Below are 16,946 nucleotides of genomic sequence, written 5' to 3' on the forward strand. Positions count from 1 at the left end.
TGGTGTGTGATCTCTGATGGCCCATGAGGTCAGTGGGCGAGGCTGACTCCAAGGCTTCCAGAGTGTGGATGGACTAGAGTGGACAGGGTGGCCAGTGATGGCAATGACACGTATTCTGTATGATTCAATATCTCAGTAATGTCACCAACCTCACCCTGACCTCATCCTGATGTCCCCTACCACATATTTCTCAAGTCTGGCTTCCAAGGATCTTGTCAGCTCCCATATGGGTGGTCTGCTGAGTCTCAACTATCTGCTCCTACAAGAGCGGCAGCTTCCCCAGGCTTCTGGTCCCTCCCACCTTCAGCCAGTCATCCCCAGAGACTGGCTCAAGGAAATCAAGGCTTCTGATTGAGGCTGGTTCACAGCTCATCCAGAGAGGTGACTGTCCAGGCCCTGGCTCTACCCTGAAGAAGAGGCTTCTTAGGGACACATGAACATGGTGGGAATCTGGGGGAGTGGCACCCATGAGAACTGCCATTTATTCCCAAAGTTACTAAAGTAATCACCCAGGATTCACCATGGGGTGCAAAGGAGAATGAGGAGGCCGAAACACGGATTGGGGCTTGTTAGGAGTTTCGAGGAGAGAGGAATGGGTGGACTAATCCTAGCTGTTCCTCCCCATTCTAAGGCCACAGCAACGTTTCCTCCTCAGGCTGGCTTCCCTCCCAGTCCAGTCTCTCTCTGGGGAGGCATGTTGGGAGCTTGGGACAAGGGTGTAGTGTGAGTGGGCCCCAGGAGGGGGAAGGGCGCTAGGAGGAGTGTCCCCCATTTCACATGCCCTCACAACACTGATCTCCCAGGGAGGAGAAAACGGGGAAGCCAGCTGGACCAGGCTTCCCTCCAGCCCTGGATTATAGGAGAAAGGGGTTTGTGTTGGGGGCTGGAGGGCCCGGGGGCATCATGGGAGGCAAGCCAGGGCCTCCACTAAGAGGAGAGATGTATGCTGGGGGTACCCCAGGGGCTGGGGGCACAGGGCTGAGGCGGAGCTGGTTCAGGGTGAGCGTTGCAGGGGGTGCTGGCTGGAAAGGGTTGGTGACAGATGGTCCAGTGGCTGGAGCTCCTGCAGTGAGAGAAGACGACAGTCAGGAGCAGTCAGCACCTGCTGCTCTACCTACTGTCTGCCTGGGCTACGCCCTCAAGTGGGGCCATGCATCCCTGCCATCCACGCCCCTCTTGTACAAAGGCTGCAGCGAGGGCCCAAGGTGCAGGAGGCCCCTAGTTCACACTCACCACTTGGCAGGAATGGGTTGGAGGCCTTGGTTCCTGGTGGTGTGGGGCCTGGCCGGCTAACCAGTGAGTCCAGGTCCACAAGGGCTGCGTTGGGCCCCAGGAATGACTCCGGAGTCTTCCGTGTGGGGGGTGTGGGCGTTGGGGATAGCTGCAGGTGGAGGACTCCCCACGGCCTCAGCCAGAGATCCCCCGACCCCACTCATGTCGAATGCCCCAGGGCTGCGAGTGGGCACCTCTCCTGCGAGCAGCTCCAGCTCCCCTGGAACGAGGCAGGACGGGCTCAGAGAGCTTGGCTCACAGGGCCACCAGGGAGGAGAAGGAAGGACAGTCGGCTGACACTGAGAAGTTGGTGTCAGAGGCCTCAGGGAGACAGAATTTAGGAACATCCAAACTTGGCAGCTTGAGCACATAGGTCACAGAACAGTGAGCGGGTGCAGAGGGAATGGGGAGCTGGGTGTCACTGGTAACCAGAAGAGTGAGTTTCAGGGAAGAAATGTGCCAATAGCCCTTGATGATGATATTTGTTGCTTTAAGGTCAAATCCTTCTTTTTTATAGATGTAAGAATTCTTAAGAAAAATGCTCAGATTTGTATTGAGAAAAGGGTTTATAATAATGAGCTCAGAGACACAGGAGTTACTTTATCCAACCCTAGCATATGAGGAGGAGAATTACTTGTAATGATGAACTCAGAGACTCAGGAGTTAATCTCAAAGACATATTTTTAGGTCACCTGTGGTGGCATATGTCTTTAGTCCAAGCTCTCAGGAGGCAGAGGTAGGAGGACTGTAGTGAATTGGAGGACCCCCTGGGACTGCACAGTGAATTCCAGTCAGCCTGGGCTACAGCAAGACTCTACCTTGAAAAATAAAATAAAAAATTTTAGGCCAGGCATGGTGGTGCACACCTTTAATCCCAGCACTAGGGAGGTCAAGGTAGGAGGCAACGCTGAGACTACATAATGAATTCCTGGTCAGCCTGGGCTACAGCAAAATCCTACCTCCATAAACAAAACAAAACAAACAAACAAAAACAAAAATAAAACCTCAAACAAACAAAAATCCTCATTGGCCAATCACATGGCCACAGGCCCCATTTGCTCTCCATATCTCCAAACATGGAAGCAAACTGGCCTCAGGACCCGTCTACCCTAAAGGATGACATCAGGGTCCCCAGGATGACAAATGCACTTCAAAGTAAAACCCTGGGGCCTGGCCCCATAGACAGAGAAGCAGCCAGTGTGGTTTTCACTGCTGCAACTGTGATTCCAGTCCCCGAGGGTCCTCAGCCCTGACACTGAGGTGTCCTGTCCACTGAGTTGGAAAGGAGACCATGCAGTGTGGCCTGGAAGCCAGGATCCAGGAGAGTCTGCAGTCTGCAGTACAGCGCAGGCTCAGCACCGGCTCCCCACACGCCCCTCAGAGAGTGGAAGGCTCAGGGAGACCTCAGCTCGCAGATTAGTAGACAAAGAGCAAGGTCCTTGGGAGATGCTGAGGAAACAGGACGACCCAATGAGCCCCATGTTCCGGTGCAGGCCGTCAGGCTCTCCATGTGGTTCTGGGCCCTCTCCCTTCAGCAGAGGAGGCCTCAGGAACAACCCAGGACTCTGGCTTAGTGCTCACTCACCACAGTTGGCAGGACAGGAGCTGGTGACCTAGGAAATGGATGCAGCCTACCCACTCACCTCCTCCTTGCCGCTCTTGCTCTCCTCTATGGCCATCTGTCGCCTCAGGTCATCACCACAACAGATCATCTCTTCCTATGCAGTGCCAAAGCAGCCCATGGAAACAGGAGTCAGAACACGAGCTCCAGAAAAATGCTCTCCTCCCAGCTTGGAAGGCTCCCCACCCTCTCCCACCTTGACAAAATTGATGGGAAATTCAAAATGGGATGTGGACAATGGATGGAGTGGGGACCGGACACCAGGGTCAGAAGTGGGAGAGAGGCAGACAAGCATGGGTGGTCTGTGAGGGGAAGGTGTAGGGCAATGTGAAGGGCCAGCTGCACCTGGCTATACACAGGGCTTAGAAAGCACTGGGACTCAGGAAGAGCAGGTGGTCCCTCTAGTCCTGGCCTCCAGTGGGTTGACATGATGGCCTATATCCCTAGACAGCCCCGGCAGCTCCGCATGTCCTGGGTGTCCACTCTGACTACTATTTGTCCCAAGGTCCTGCAGCTCAAGATGCTGAAGGCTGAAAACCAATGCACTGGGGGGCTAGGAAGGAATTTGAGGAATAGCAAGCGATGAGGACCTGAGAACCTGAGTAAGGTGTGAGGGAAGCCCTGGGAGGGACATAGAGGCTTCTTTAACTTTGCTCTTCTTGGCCCAAACTAAGGGCCAGCTGGAGCTGGACGTCGTCCTCAGGGCCACAGGCTGGGGGCTGGTGGAGAGAGATGGTGAGGGGATGGGCGGGGGAGCCACAGCCAGAGTCATAGGCAGAGGGGCAGGCCAAATAAGGAGCAGGGTGGAGGGACAGAGCCAGAGAGAGAGAGGATCAATGAAGTAGGCACTTGATCCCCCACATCAATGAGGGATAGGCAGAGAAAGAACACCTGGCAGCTGAGGGCAGGACCAGCTCCCAGAGGAAGAAGACCATGGAGCACCTAGAAGCACCAGAGAGAGCGGCCAGAGCAAAGGCCAAGGAGAGGAAGTGGACAGAACAGGTGAGGAGCGGGCAGTGGGCAAGGCATGGAGACAAGATGGCCGAACCCAAGACAGCCCCTTTCCCGCGAGAGCAGCAGGTACCTGGTCAGCCTCCTCCTTGCTCATAGCCAGGGCCAGCTGGAGCTGCAGCTCCTCCTCCCCGCTGCTCTGCGGCCAGGCCTGTTCCGCCTCGGGCGCTGGCCCTGAGCCCACGGCTGCTGAGGACACTGGGGGCAGAGAGCACGCGACACACAGATGGACCAGGGGACAAGACACGCAAACCCATGGTCACACAGATGGGCTTCTGCCGCCAAACCCCAACACCTTCTTCCCTAGCGCAGGCCTGGGCAGGCCAAGCTGTGGGAGCGGAGGGGAAGATGGCAACCTATCCGCTCCCACCTCTAACCACTCACGCCAAGTGTAAGCCCCTCACAATGGCCATGGTCATGGCTTCTCCTGGAGGTGGATCATTAAGACAGCCCTGGCCTGGGCCGTGTGGGGTCCTCAGCAGGCTGAGTACTCAGAACCCACATCCCACTGTCAAACCTTTGCCTTAAAAATACCCTTAAGACTCCAGCTCAGGCTGTGTACTAAGGAGGGGAGGGGCTCCACTTCACGCTTATGAACAAATAAATAAAACCAGTATCCAGCACTGCGGGGCCTTTCCATGACTAAGCACTCAGGTTCCATGCTTGCTGAGGTTACCAGCCCTTCCCAGCCCTCTCGGAAGTCTTGGAGAGTCACTCCATTACTGCCCTCCTCTTCCTCTTCCAAGCAATTTGCTATAGGATGTGGGTCATCCAAGCATGGCAGTGGCCAAAGCCAAAGCCAGGTCTTTATATGGTTGAGAAAGAACATGAAAGAAAACATCTAGACATGTCATCCAGGTGTGGTGGCATATGCCTTTAATCCCAACATTGGAAAACAGAGGTAGGTGAATCATCATGAGTTCAAGGCCACCTTGAGACTCCTTAGTGAATTCTAGGTCAGCCTGGGCAAGAGTGAAACTGTACTACAAGCAACAACAACAAAAAAAGTGGTCTCTTGGCCAGCAGAGCTGTAGTCCCTTAGCTATGGCTGCTCATAAAAGTTTGACTATCTCCAGCTGTGAAAATACCTACCTGAAACCACCTAGGCACTCTCCTAGTCATAGCCAATGTCGCTCCGCAGCCCGCACAGCCTACACACACCTCCCACTCCCCACTGGGGTTCCCCATCTCTGCTGGTCAATCCTGGGCCTCCCTCGCTTTCTTCTCTCTACTGAAATCCCTTCTTTAAACTGAACACATCCCAGTGTCTCCAACGTCTCTGAATGGAAGCTAACAGTGGCCTCAAACATGATGAATTAGACAGAAAGCCTCCAGTTGAAACCAGGGTCACAGGAGCTCCTGCTCTGCCTCCCCTGGCTGGTCCAGCAGAGCTCACCTCCAGCAAAACATCCTGTCTCCTCCATCTCCACAGCCACTTGCTAGCCCAAGTACCCCCATACCTGTTCCCTTACAGTCTCTCCAACATTCTCCCAGCTTTCCCTGCCCTGGTCCCTAAGCAGCATAGCCTGCACTTCATGGCACAATATAGGACACCGCACACCTGTCAATCACTGAACATGGGACTTTATGACATGGGGCACACACTGACTCTATTCTATTCCCATTTCTTTTTAAATGCTGGTCACCATCACTGACCAAACTGAACTTACCACCTAGAAGCAATTTTAAATTCTCAACAACAGGCCTTGTCTTGACATGCAGGTTGTAACCTTGACTGACCCAAGTCACCCTTCAGTGCCTTCCCAGGCCACACAGGGCCTTTGTCCCACCCTTTGTCTAAAAACTATCTACAACAGTACAGAAAGGGAGCTCCCCAAGCATTAGCAGGCATGTCCGTGTCAGGTCACCCTAACCAATATCCCAGCAATCAGGGACTCTGGTGGCTGTTCTCAGGGTCTGGACACCCCTGGACATGTGCAGCAAGATTGGAGGTGAGTTAGGTGACATTTCCCCATTGTAGGGCCCCACTAAAGACGACTGGAGAGTGTGAGGGTTGAGCCGCTAGAATGGGCCTACAGGAGCCAAGTGCAGACCCTAGCTTGTCAGGAGCTCCCGGAAGTCCCAGGAGACCTCACCCGTGGCAGTCTGTGCCAGCTTCTCCTTGGTCTTGAGCGCATGGGCACGCTCCTCCCGCAGCCGGTCCTCATCACGCAGCAGAGCCACCAGCTGCTTGGCTTTCTCCCGCACATTCACACCCTGGTCCTTGCCATCCCGATCCACATACTGGAAGTCCTTCAGCGTCTGCACGGCATACATATTCTCCTTGCACTGCTGGGACACGCGCTCAGAGCCAGTCTTGATGAGGTACTCCATCAGCGTCATGGCCTGGGAGGTGAGGACACACCAGTCACCACACACCCCTGGAAATGGGACTGGAGGCGGGAATAGTACCCAGGCCCTGAGGCCACTGAATACTCAAGTCCACAAACCACCTCACTATCAGTGCGTGGAGACACGGGAGTGTGACATGGACAGGCAAGGGGAGAAATGGAAGCAACACCATGTTCAGAGAGAAGGTAGGCATAAGAAACCACACAGTGTGGTCCCATTGACATGAAATACCCAGTAAAGACCAATTCATGATTCCTGGGGAGATTTCTCTCTTGTACAACAAAACAAGTTCATCATTGGGGCTGGGAAGATGGCTCTGTGGTTAAAGGCTCTTGCTTGCAAAGCCTCTCAGCTCAGGTTCAATTCCCAAGCCACCCACCTAGAGCTGGGCACAAAAGTGGGCAAAGCCTCTGGCATTCATTTGCAGCAGCAAGAGGCCTTGGCACACTCATATGCACACACACAAATAAATGAAGTTTTAAATTTTTAAAAATTTATTTTCAAGCAGCAAGAGAGAAGAGAGACAGAGAAAATGGGCAGGGCAGGGCCTCCAGCTGCTGCAAACAAACTCCAGCTCTGTATGCCACTTTGTACTTATTTATATGGGTACTGGGGAATCAAACTCAGGTTGTTAGGCTTTGCAGGCAAGCATCTTAATCAGTAAGCCAGTTCTCCAGCCCATAAATGATTTTTTTAAAAAATTCATCCACCAGACAGTTGTGGATACTCAGCACTGAATGTACCAGATGCCACGGATCAGTCCAAAAGGGGGCCAGCCACCACTTCAGCCAGTCTGAGCATTGCTTATCCCACATTACAGGTCCTCCAGACAAAATCAAAAGCAATATGACCAAAGTGCCAGAGACTGCCTCCTTGGGAAACATCACCCTGAAGAGTCGGTGACCTGCGTGCCGAACAGCTTTGAGAATGAGGTGTTCCTGGGGGAGTGAGACACCACAGAGGCCTGGGAGGCTTGGGCTCCCTCAGGAAAAATACACACCTAAGTCAAGAGAGGCACCAGAACAAGAAGGAATAGCGGGGACATGGAGCAGCACTGGAAAGAGGACTGGAGGCTGTGAGCAAACAGCCAGGTCCTGGGTTTACATCTCACAACCAGCATTACCCATCTGCTGGGCACGGGCAGGATAAGGGGAGAAGTGGCAACACAGGCTGTGAGGAGCCTCAACACACCACACTCGGGCAGAGAAGCCTAGCCTACAAGGTCACACGTGTGGGAGTTCAGGGACTTGTCTAGTTTATAAACAGGCTAACGACTTCCCTTCTCAACAACAGCCTTAGACATGGCCCCGTCTCTAGGTCAAGCTGAGAGGCTTTGACACGGTGGAAGGCCAGGACACTGTCCTGGACGAAAGGCACACCTTTGGTTTTACAGGTGACTAGAGGGGCTCCCTAAAGCCTCCAAAACATACCAAAGCTCCCAGGTGCAGAATCAAAGAAGAAAACGTGGTAAGAGGAGGCAGCCACTTCACCACAGCAGTTGAATAGAGACATTCCCCATGAAATACTGCTACAGGCCATTAGCATCTCTACAATTTTGTTTTCGGGGGGGAGGAAGTATGCAGGACATTATTCCCCCTAACTAGTCTAAGCTGGCCTCAAAACTCAATCCTGACCCCCTCCTGAGTGTTGGGGCTACAAATGTGTGTGCCACTACTGAAAGCTATGGAAACACTTTCTGAGATATAACAGTATTATTTACTTCTGAAGTCACCAAATTAGTTTTTTTTTTTTAACATTTATTTATGTAAGTATATATTTATTTATTTGACAGAGAATGAGGGAGAGAGAGGCTGGGCACACCAGGGCCACCAGCCACTAAAAACAAACTCCAGATGCATGCACCCCCTTGTGCATCTGGGTAATGTGGGTCCTGGGGAATTGAACTTAAATACTTTGCCTTTGCAGGCAAATGATGTAACCACTAATCTATCCCTCCAGCCCATGAGGTTAGATTTTTTTCCTTTTTAAATTCTTTAATTTTATTCTGGAAATTTTAAACACATTCAAGGTGGACATGATAGATGAGAAGACCACATAAATCCCCATATAACCCATTTTATTTTATTTTTCTCAATTTTTTTTTTGTTTTTCAAGGTAGAGTCTCACTCTAGCTCAGGTTGACCTGGAATTCACTATGTAGTCTCAGGGTGGCCTCGAACTCTCGGCGATCCTCCTACCTCTGCCTCCCGAGTGCTGGGATTAAAGGCGTGTGCCACCACGCCCGGCTTTTTTTTCTCAATTTTTATTAACAGTTTCCATGATTATAAAAAATATCCCATGGTAATACCCTCCCTCACCCTACTTTCCCCCTTGAAATTCCATTCTCCATCATGTCCCCTCCCCATCTCAATCAGTCTCTCTTTTATTTTTGTCCCGACCCGCGGGACCTCGTTATTCGTGGGGGCGAGGGGGACCCTAACCTGAAATAAGATGGGCGAGAGAGAAGAAGAGACTCAAGCAAATGTACACTTGTCAAGAGTCCAATTTTATTGAGCCACAGCGGCCTTTTTAAGGGTTAGGGTTAGGGTTTTGGGGGGGGCTGGAGGAGGCAGGTGGTGGGAAGTTACAGAATCTTCTTGGCCTTTGGCCTAGGACAGTTTGCGGTTATTCCAAAACTTCACGGTACAGTTCTCACGTCTCTGCAGTTGCCAGGAAGGGTGTTAATTAGTTAGGTGTGGCGGAGTGGGGGGATGGAATCAGTTAGGTGTGGCAGGGTGGGGGGATGAGAAAAGGTCAGAAGTTGCTCAGGACAGAGGTTATCTCAGGGCAAAGGTCTGTTCAGGGCTCATCTCCTCGTCTCCAACATCTCCCCCTCTTCTGTATACAAGGACCAGGATAGGGAGGTTACCGCGACCCCTTAATGATGTCCCAAAGAAGGGCTTGTTTTGGTGGCCGATTATTTTTGTTTAAGAGTAGAAATGGATCCAGAGGAGCAACCTGACAGCAACCTGACATTAGAGAGGCGAGCGTTCCCCAGAGTAGGTTGAGCGCTGTTACTCATAGGTCATTGATTTCGATAAAGTCATTTGGATTGACCTTAGAACAAGGGGCACAAATGGTCTGAGCCTGTTAGAAGAGCAGTGCTGGACCCTTACCCGTCATTGGATCGGCCTCCTCTCAGCGAGGTCGTCCTGTCTTAGGTGGGTCGAGACTTAGCCACCCGTTCCGTCGCTGACTTACCAGACCACTCACTTTGTGGAGATGTAACGCATTTTGCTCTCAACAAGACCGTCAATGCCACATAAGGATCCTGGAGGAAATATGTTTGGTAGCCAATTAGTATGAGGGGTCGCGGAGACCTGAGTTATTATTCAGAGGGGCAGGACCAAAATTTCCACCCCAGGGTGGGTTTTTGCAGGGAGGTAAAGTCTAAGGGTCGAGATGGGGGGTTGTCTTGTTCTTTTGGCAGGTCAGCGGCAAATGTTTCCTCTGTGGCGAGGCGAGGTAGTGGACTTCCACCGGCTTGATTGCAGAATCTACCTGACTCTTAATGAAACTGGTTAGTCATCTGAAGGCCCAGGGGCCAAAGAAGATAAGCAAAAGGAATCCAACAAAAGGGCCTAAAAGACTGGGAAGCAAAGTAGTTAGCCAGGGAGATGTGGAAAACCAATTTTTATACCAAGATTCTTGTTGTTCTCGAGTCCTTTTTCTATCCTCTAGATTTCTTTTAACTTTATCAAGGCTATTTTGTATTAGCCCAGTCTTATCTAAGTAAAACAACATTCTTCTTTGAGGGCTACACAGAGTCCCCCTTCCTTTAAGAACACCAAATCTAGCCCTCTCCGGTTTTGAAGTACAACCACAGAGAGCGAGGCCAAAGAATCTTTGAGATCTTGTATCCCCTCATGTATGAGGTTAGGATCTCTGTCCACTAAGGCACTGAGTTGTGAAAAATGCTGTTGGGAGGTTACCAGCGAGGCAATACCTGTCCCGGCCCCTGCAGCACTAAGTCCCAGGAGCACAGTCAGGGTGAGGGCAGTTAAAGGCTCTCTTTTTGGTCTAATGGCAATGCCTTGATCTATAGTAGTTGTAAAACTTTCAGAATCATGAATGAAAAATCGTGGCAAAACTATAACTACAACACAATAGTCCTTAGTCTGTAAAAAGTCCTTGTTGACAATAAAGGGAGTCAGCCCCGTGGAACAAGCAAGATAGGAGTTACTAGGGGCTTTAGTATATATAAAGGAGTCATTGATAATAGCAGTTTGGTTGCATACTGGTTCAAGAGTCAGAGGAGGGAGCATATTAGGGCCTAATAGACACAGTTCGAGGCCGGAAATGGATGCAAGAGTAATGCCCCCCTCTGGGGCAGAGTGCCAGAATAATCCCTCTGCACTGTTAGTAGACACAGGAGATGTAAGGATGGCAATTCCCTCATAAAAGGGAGGTCCTAGAACTTTTAATCTGTATGGCATTTCAATCAAGCTCTATAATTTTATTTGAGGAACTTTAAATAAACTTATTTTAAGTAAACTTTATGACAACAGGAACGTATGGTATAGACAGTCTATTTTCCTTTTATTTCTCCCTCTCATGAGAAGACACTCTAACTGCTTTAGGGGGCTGGGTCGAAGACATTAGATCATTTACTACTTCCTGCTGAACAGGACATGAAGTGGAGACTTGTTGCAGTTAGAGAATCTCTCCTAGAGAGGGGAACTATTTTAATGTACCCCAGAGTGTAGGAAGATAATCTTGAAAGATAACTTTGGAAAGAAAGAATAAAAGTAAGGAGTTACTGAGAAGTGAACACACAGCAAACTGGTCTTTTTGTAGGTCGAGGGAATCCAGGTAGACAGGCTTGGATCATCTCAGGACCATCTGAGGATGAGCTGGCTGAGATTTTCTTTCAGAACTGTTCATTAAATGGCACAGTAGTATTTAACATGGCTTGTAAAGCAGATGAGATGCTAGCAGAGTTATCAGAAACATATACATAACATTTAATCTTAGTAATAAAGAGCTATTTTTTATCTTTGGTTATACATTTTTCTCTGAGTGTTTAAGACCTTGCAGATAGCCAAAAGTTAATTAAGGATTAATTTTGGAGGTCATTAATGGCTCTCCAAAGAGACTTTAGGGACACAGGAGTAGCCCCATAGCTTACTGGTGTCTTTTGCCTGTTAGGATGAGTCAGGGCCATGCTGGCCAAGTAGTTTTCCCTTCTTTGGGAAGTCAGGAGGACTGATTGCTTCTCAATTGTGACTCTCCTGTTTTACATTGTACACCACTTTTGTTTGGGTCTCCATATCCTCCCTGCTCAGGAAGACAGGTGACTTACCAGGGGGCCAGTGTAGAAGTGTCCCATCATCTCCAGTGGCCTCATGACATGGGAGCACAGGCCAAAATATTGACACTTTTTACTCCGATGATTCCAATTGGCTTTGGCTTCTACATAGGTGATTAACACACTTAGAAAGGAAGTTACATCAGCTTGGATGTACGTACATATGGAGCACATTTAATTACTGAAATAGACTTAACTAAAGAATGGCACAGGGCTTCTAAAATCATTTTGTCCTATCTTTAAAATTTTTGTTGTACTGTGGTAGCATAAGCCATATATCTGAGGTATAGAAAGTAGGCACATCTCCCATTTTAAATATCCAACATTTATAAGTATAGGCAGAACCTGTTATCAGTCTTGAAAACAGTACCAGTTGATTTACAAACTTAACTTATTTAACCTAGAAAACAAGTAAGACAGTATAAGGTCTTAGCACCTGTGTGAAAACATCTTTGATTAGTTCAGATACCTGTGTGGGTACAAATTACCCAGAGAACATTGGAAACAGAACCATGGAGCTTGATTTTTTTTTTTTTTCTCAGATTAGGACCATTGTTTGAGCATGAGGCTGTGCCCTAAAGTAGGGAATATGTCTTAAGGGTTAATTTTGTTATAAGCACTGGACTTAAGATGCCAAAATTGAAACAGTTACTTTACATATAACAGAGTAGAATCTGGTCTTTTCTGAGCCCAAACAGCTAGCTAAATATTAATATAACCCTTGATAAATCTTTTTGAAAGAAAAAACCATTATTTGACAACCAATGATTTTGGCTTAAACTTGATAACTATTGATTTCATGCACCACAGAAATTTTTTATTAACATAAAACAATTTTATGTTTTACCCATGACTTAAATTTGATAAAGCTCAAGCAAACTATCCCAACATACTTAAGCCTGAAAAAAATTTTTTTTCTATCACTGCAGCCAATATCCTATTTAAGTTCCTTTCTTGTCTCCTTTCCCGTTATTTTTTCTCTCTTCTGCTTCCTTTTTTTTCCTTTCTTTTCTTTTTCTCTCTCTCTTATGATAAACCTTTTCAGCTTCCTTAATTATGTCTGTCAAAGCTAGATCTTGTAAACCCTCCAGATGTTGTAATTTCTTTTTAATGTCTGGAGCGGACTGCCTTATCTACGTCATTGTTATCGCTGCCTGTTGACCCAGAGAAGTAGGGCCAAAAGGAGTATATCTCCGGGAAGCCTCCATCAAGCATTCTAAAAAAATAGAGGGAGGTTACCTTAGCCAGATTCGCGGGGTGGCGAGCAGCCCCCCTGAGACCTGCCATCAGAGCCTGGCAGTAGACTGTCAGTTGCTCCCTACCTTCTGCTGAGTTGTAATTCCATTCAGGTCGGGTGAGAGGGAATCCCACATCAATCTCATTTGGGAGCTAGGTAGGCTACTCATTTGGGCCTGAGACATGCTAGGGTCAGGGGGAGGACCAAAGGCTTGTACGGTGGAATCAGGTCCTTCAGTTTCTAGTCCCTGTAGCGGGCCCATCTCCTCCTCCCTCGGGTAAAGCTGGAGCAGGGAGAGCAGGGGGCTAAGGTGGGGGAGATGGAATCGGGGCAGAGGGCCACTCAGGAGGGTCCTCTATTTCAGGATATATTTTGGGCTGAGCCGAGGGGCCTGGGGCCACTCGGCTTGGTTTTCTCGTGGCTTGTTGGGCCACTGCCAGGACTCAGGAGCCTGACCGTGGCGGGGGATGGATCCAGGGCTTGACCCATGCTGGGGGATCCGTCAATAGGCTCTCCCAGACCAGGATGTATGGCTGTTGATCTGGGTGAGAATGGGTCCCTTCTGAAAAACAATATTCTTAACAGCAGAAATAATGGTTAGATCAAATGCTCCCTCTGGCAGCCACTCAAAGGAGCAGAAAGTCTGTTATTTACCTTTTTTAATTTTTACAGATAAGTCATGAGCCTTACTTCTAACTTCAGAGAAATGAGATACCGTCAGAGTCAGGGGGGTCGTCACAGTCTGTACCATAACTAGAAACAAGAGTCCACAAACAAACACAAAATAGATACTGACAAAAAGAAACCAAAAACCGTGACACCTCCGATGCGTCCAGAACAGAAAACCAAATGCAGTTTCAGATGGAAGATGCCTCTGTGGTTTCTCCTGAAGGAGAAATACACAATCTTCCTTTACCAGATAGGAGACTGTCAGCCACCCTGACTCTCCTCAGATCCTGGGGCGTCCCCCAGGATTGCAGCCTGTGGTCCTGCCAACCACCATTGTCAGGTCCTCACGGTCCTGAACAACAGCTGCCCAAACTGAAATTAAAACAGATCAGAGCAACAGAAATCACAGAAATCACTCAAACACTCAGACAAACACTCAGACAAGCAGCGCTGCAGACATTTACATTGTTTACCTCCAAGGGGGGTCTCTGGAGTCCGGGGTAGACGTGCAAATCCCTGGACGAGTCCTCAATTGAAAGACCCCCTGAGGGAGACCTTCACTCAAGTCTCGAGATAGCACGCACCCAAAGACACACAGGAGACCCAACTTGCTGCAAAAGCATGAGGCTTTATTCGGGAAACCAGAGCTCTGGGGTCGACACATATCTCACGCAGGAGACAGAGGTGTCGACTCTTTGCCATTTCTTCAGTAGTAAGTTTTTGATTTAATTCTTTATTGACTCTTTGTCATTTCTTGGGATGAATGTTAGGTCCATCAATCATAAACCATGGACATGTCTTATCAACAAAAATAAAAAACTGTATAAGATCCTTTTTCTTTACCCGTATTCCTCGCTCTCTGAGAGAGGCTTTTAAATCCTTTATGAAAGAAGCCTCTTTAGACAATGAATGGCCCATCTCAATGGGACGGAATGAAGAGGGAAAACCTACCAGGTCTTGCCGTCTTCTTGGGCGGAGAAGCAGTGACCACTTAACAAATCCTCCGGAGGTTGCTGAATTGGGGGTCTCCATCCGGTAGGGGTCCGTGCCTCAAGCTGTCACGTTGGGCGCCACTTGTCCCGACCCGCGGGACCTCGTTATTCGTGGGGGCGAGGGGGACCCTAACCTGAAATAAGATGGGCGAGAGAGAGGAAGAGACTCAAACAAATGTACACTTGTCAAGAGTCCAATTTTATTGAGCCACAGCGGCCTTTTTAAGGGTTAGGGTTAGGGTCTTGGGTGGGGGGGGGGCTGGAGGAGGCAGGTGGTGGAAAGTTACAGAATCTTCTTGGCCTTTGGCCTAGGACAGTTTGCAGTTATTCCAAGAATTCACGGTATAGTTCTCACGTCTCTGCAGTTGCCAGGCAGGGTGTTAATTAGTTAGGTGTGGCGGGGTGAGGGGATGGAATCAGTTAGGTGTGGCAGGGTGGGGGGATGAGGAAAGGTCGGAAGTTGCTCAGGGCAGAAATTGCTCAGGACAGAGGTTATCTCAGGGCAAAGGTCTGTTCAGGGCTCATCTCCTCGTCTCCAACAAAAACTCTTCAAGAGCTTAGAGAAAGTAGCAGGGAGAATATGAAATTTTCCATCCCCATTCCAGCCAAACTGAGAACAAGGCAAGAATTACAAACACAAATCCACTTGAGATCAGAAACTACTCATGAACCAGACAACCATGGTCTCAGGTCACCAATGCACAGTGATCTCATTGTACAGACAGTAGTTCATGGACACTTCATGAAATAGAAAGTGGTTGTCTTCTCAACAATGAAAGTGTTTCAGCTCACACAAGTAAATGTAGTGGCCAGGCCAGAAGGAAAGAGTTCTCATCCACTCTCTTGTTGATAATCTGCTCAACTGCATCATGTCCAGTGCTTCTCAGTTCATTGATAAACAGTAATCTCACATCTTAGCAATATTAGTGCTTCTGCATGTTTGCAGGCAATGATTCTCAACTGACTTTGGGAATAGTGATCTCATCCACTTCAGATACCCAAGGACAGTGATGAATCAGGGTAACTGTGGTCTCAGTTCATCAGTGTTTTCCTCTGTTCAACAGGGAATACTTCTAACATTCTAAAGATGACAGATGTCCCAACTTCCAGAGGTACCTGGCTTCTCAACTCACCCCACCAACAATGTTCTCCTTAAATCCATTTGAGGATAATCTCAATGCACTGTGTTAACAGCAGTTCTTCAACATCATGATGGAACAAGTTACAATGGCTATCAGCCTCCTCCCTCATACAATCAACAGTGGTTCAAGGCCATAGAAATAACAGTGATCTCCATCTCAAAATATAACTTTATAGGTGAAGGTAAGATAACAATGGACTCAGCTCCCAGATTAGCAAAGATCTCACTACACTCATGTATCTGTCTTCTGTATGTCCAAGATAACTTTCTTCTTAATGGATCCACATTAAAGTTTTATCAGTTCACAAAGCTGACAATGGTTTGCTGGTAAGGAGGAAATACTTTCCGGGCTTGTACAACTACAGGGGTGAAATATCACCTACTTTGAGTGTGTTGATTTCCATAAAAGAAAACTATTTGTCGGGTACCCAACGTAAGAAATTTCTTACAGGACTGGGTGTAGTGGTGCACACCTTTAATCCCAGCACTTGGAAGGCTGAGGTATGTGGATCGAGGCCACCCTAAAACTACACAGTGAATTCTAGGTCAGCCTAAGCTAGAGTGTGACCCTAACTCAGAAAACGAAAACTACAAAATGTTCCTTACAGAGCTGGGGAAATGACTCAGAGGTTAAGGGGCTTGCTTCTTTACACTAATGGCCCACGTTTAATTCCCTAGTCCCCAACTAAAGGCAGATGCCCAAGGTAGCACATGCATCTAGTGTTGCAGAGGCTGAATGCCCTCATGTGCCCCTACTTTCTATATCTCTCTCTGTTTGCAAATAAATAAATAAAACATGTTTTTAAAAAATAAATTTATCAGCTCACACACACACACTCTCTGTGTCTCTCTCTGTGTCTCTGTGTCTCTGTCTCTCTCTCTCTGTGCTTTTGTCTATCTCAATTAAATAAAATATTTTTAAAATCTTTTTAAAAATAACCTAAGAATAGTATTTTCCTGGCAGGTTGATAACTGAATGTGAGTCCTCTGGTTTACAGACACGTGTCTTAACTTCTAAGCCCTATCCTCAGGTTTTTGAGGTCTTGTTGTTGCTCTGATTATGCAGGTAACAATGATTCTCACAGACAAATCAGGTAACTGTGGTCTCAGCTCAATAAATTTATAGTGTCTTCAATTCAAAAGGAAAATCCTTCTAAGGCCATGTCATATATAAGGCCATGCCACATATCCAACAGTTATTAAAAAAATCATCTAGGTAACAGTGGTCACATCAAGTCCAGATGACAGTGATTTAATTGTCTTAAGAATGATTCTTTAACACCATAGGAACAGTAATTTCCTGCCCCTCAGGTTACACCTGTCAGACCATCTGTCTTAACACT

The 16,946-nt window shown here is 48.2% G+C and overlaps 1 pseudogene; it reads right to left on the bottom strand.

Annotated features, from left to right (window-relative positions):
• Positions 1 to 714: 714 nt before the first annotated feature.
• On the bottom strand, positions 715 to 6,251 carry LOC123454623 (annotated as a pseudogene).
• Between the last annotated feature and the right edge of the window lie 10,695 nt (positions 6,252 to 16,946).

Source organism: Jaculus jaculus, chromosome 14 (assembly GCF_020740685.1).
Source record: "Jaculus jaculus isolate mJacJac1 chromosome 14, mJacJac1.mat.Y.cur, whole genome shotgun sequence".
In the NCBI taxonomy this organism is placed as follows: domain Eukaryota; kingdom Metazoa; phylum Chordata; class Mammalia; order Rodentia; family Dipodidae; genus Jaculus; species Jaculus jaculus.